Raw genomic sequence first — 3,186 nt, forward strand, 5'->3', positions numbered from 1 at the left:
ATAAGAGGGTAGGAACTAGGATGGGCTAGACTGAAAGTTTTTCTGAGTACTGTGAGGTTAAGGACACCTAAAAATTTATTCTCCTTCCTTTCCCCATGCATTCTCCAGCTTCCAGGTAGAAGGGTAGGGGGGCTCCTGAGCACGGAACAGTCACAAGGTTTTATCTGTGATTCCCAGAGCTTTAGGCAGGCAGTGAGTGAGGCACATCCACTGGTGCTGCTTGCCCTCTTCCCTCAGCTCAGGGCTGCTTCTCTCTGCCTGTAAGCACTAGGTCCTACAGGTTGTCAGATAATGATACAATTCCCTTGACCACATCACTCTCATGCACCACTGCAAGCTGGTGAACCTCTGCTTCCACCAGCCTATTGATGATGGTCTCCAGAGTCTCATGCAGGTAGCACTCGAGGACACATTTATAGTGATGTGATTGATGTCGCAGGGCTTTGGCTACAGACACACCTAGGTTGTTGTAGGTCTTGCCTGATAGATAGCATCAAACTTGTAAAAGATGTTTACCACATGACCTTTCGCATTCACCACTGGCAGGGCTGAGAACTGGTGCTGTACAGAGATGCCCAGAGCCACATACAGCAGATCATAACAGTGTTGGCATAGAAGCTGATTTGTAGCTCTTCCAGAGACTTAGACATGAACTCTGGCTTGGGAACTTAGTGATAAACAATTTGAGGAACTTGAGACTGCATTTGTGGATGAGGATGTACAAGATATTGCCTGATTCTGGGTTAACAACTGGCAGCCTGTGGATCTTGTTTTGAATTAATGAAGAGACAGCATCAAACATGCTGGCATTAGGAGAAATGCAGGCAAGTGGTTTAAAGAAGTCCTGTATGTACACCTCCTTCCAAGTTTCTGTCTTGTGTTCTTCCAACTCATAGATCTGTACCAAGGCTGATTTATAGTAACGGTGCAGGATATTGATGAAATCAGTGGTAGTCCACATGCCCACAAGTCCTTGCTTTTTGCTGTCCCAGAAAGGGGCAGCTTGTATACCATTAGTCACCAAAGCAAAGAAAGCTTTCTTCACCTGCAGGGAAGTAGCAAATACAACCAAATTGGAGCTTGTGAGAATCAAGTCATAGCAGCAAGAGACTCTATAAAGGAAGTGTATATGCTTTGTTAGATTCTGGGGTCTCTTGAGGACGCTCATTTTTCCAGAGTTGGTAACTCTCAAGACGTGGCCATCTCCATTGCAAGAGGCACTGGCTGGGTTCATTCACTTTAGGAACCTTGCTTTTTTTTTTTTTTTTTAAATAGAGATGTTTATTGCATTAAACTTCCCTCTTAGAACTAGTCTTGCTGCATCCCATAAGTTTTGGTATGTTGTGTTTTCATTTGTGTTTGTGTCAAGATATTGTTTGGTTTCTCTTTTGATTTCTTCTTTGACCTATTGGTTGCTCAAGAGTGTGTTGTTTAATTTCCACACATTTGTGAATTTTCCAGTTTTCCTCTTGTAACTGATTTCTAGTTTCATATCAGTCAAAAAATATACTTGGTATGATTTCAATCATCTTACAGTTGCGATTTGCTAGGTTTGTGTTGTAATCTAACATATGATCTATCCTGGAGAATGTTCCATGTGTGCTTTAGAAGAATGTGTATTCTGCTTCTGTTGGGTAGAATATTCTATACGTGTTTTTCAGGTCTATTTGGTCTAAGGTGTAGTTCAAGTCCAACGTTTCATATTTATTTTCTGTCTGGATAATCTATCCATCATTGAAAGTCGGGTATTGAGGTCTCCTACTATTATTGCAGTGTTGTCTATCTCTCCCTTCACATCTACTGGTATTTGCTTAATATATTTAGGTGCTCTGATTTGGGTTGTATATATATTTACAGTTGCTGTATTTCCTTTATTAATTAACCCCTTTATCATTATATAGTGACCTTCTTTGTCTCTTGTTAACACTTTTGACTTAAAGTCTATTTTGTCTGATATAGGTATAGCCACTCCTGCTCTCTTTTGGTTTCCATTTGCATGGAATATATTTTTCCACCCCTTCAGTTTGAGCCTGTTCATGTCCTTAAGTCTGAAGTAAGTCTCTTGGAGGCAGCATAAAGTTGGTTTCTGTTTTTTAATCCATTCAGCCACTTTGTGCCTTTTGATTGGAGAATTTAATCCATTTACATTGAAAGTAACTATTGATAGGTAAGGACTTACTAATGCCATCTCATTAATTGTTTTCCAGCTGTTATGTAGTTCCCTTTTTCCTTTCTTTTTTGCTGTCTTTCTTTCTGTACTGGTGATTTTCCATAATTGAATGCTTTGACTCCCTTCTCTTTATCTTTTGTGTATCTACTGTAGGTTTTTGCTCTGTAGTTATCATGAGTATTAAATAAAACATCTTGTAGACGTAACAGTGTATTTGAAGTTGATAACTTAACTTTGACTGCATACAAAAGCTCTATTCTTTTATTCCTACCCTATATTTTATGTTTTTGATGTCACAATGTACCTCTTTTATATTGTATATTCACTAACAAATTATTGTAGCTATTGTTATTTTTAATACTTTTGTCCTTTAAACCTTTATACTAGAGTTAATTGATTAACACACCACCATATAACAGTATTAGAGTATTCTGAATTTGACTATATACTTACGTTTACCAGTATCTTTTATATTTTCATGTTATTTCATTTCTGCTTGAAGAACTCGTTTCAGCGATTCTTGTAAGACAGGTTTAGTCATGATGAACTCCCTCAGCTTCTGTTTGTTTGGGAAAATCTTTCTCTCTCCATTTCTCGAAGACAATTTTGCTAGGTAAAGTGTTCTTGACAGTTTTTTTTTTTTTCTTTCAGTAATTTGAATATATTATCCCAGTCTCTTCTGCCCTACAGGGTTTCTGCTGAGAAATTCATTAATAGCCTTATGGGGTTTCCCATATAGGTGAGATTTTTTTTTCTCTTGCTGCTTTAAAAATTATCTCATTTTCTTTGATTTTAGACAATTTTATTCTAAGTTGTCTTGGAAAACATGATTTGGGTGTTGAAATTTTACAGTCACCTATTAGCTTCATGAACTTGGATGTCCAAATCTCTCCCCAGGTTTGGGAAGTTCTCAGCCACTGTTTCTTTAACTAAGCTTTCTTTTCCCCCTTTCCCCCTCTTCTTCTGGGACTCCAATAATACGTAACTGTTTCTTTTAATGGTATATCATGATTCAC

General features: G+C 38.0%; 1 pseudogene; it reads right to left on the reverse strand.

The window, feature by feature from the left end:
* Nucleotides 1-238: 238 nt before the first annotated feature.
* Nucleotides 239-1,234, reverse strand: LOC116740480 (annotated as a pseudogene).
* Between the last annotated feature and the right edge of the window lie 1,952 nt (nucleotides 1,235-3,186).

This window comes from Phocoena sinus, chromosome 15, assembly GCF_008692025.1.
Source record: "Phocoena sinus isolate mPhoSin1 chromosome 15, mPhoSin1.pri, whole genome shotgun sequence".
NCBI classification, from domain to species: Eukaryota; Metazoa; Chordata; class Mammalia; order Artiodactyla; family Phocoenidae; genus Phocoena; species Phocoena sinus.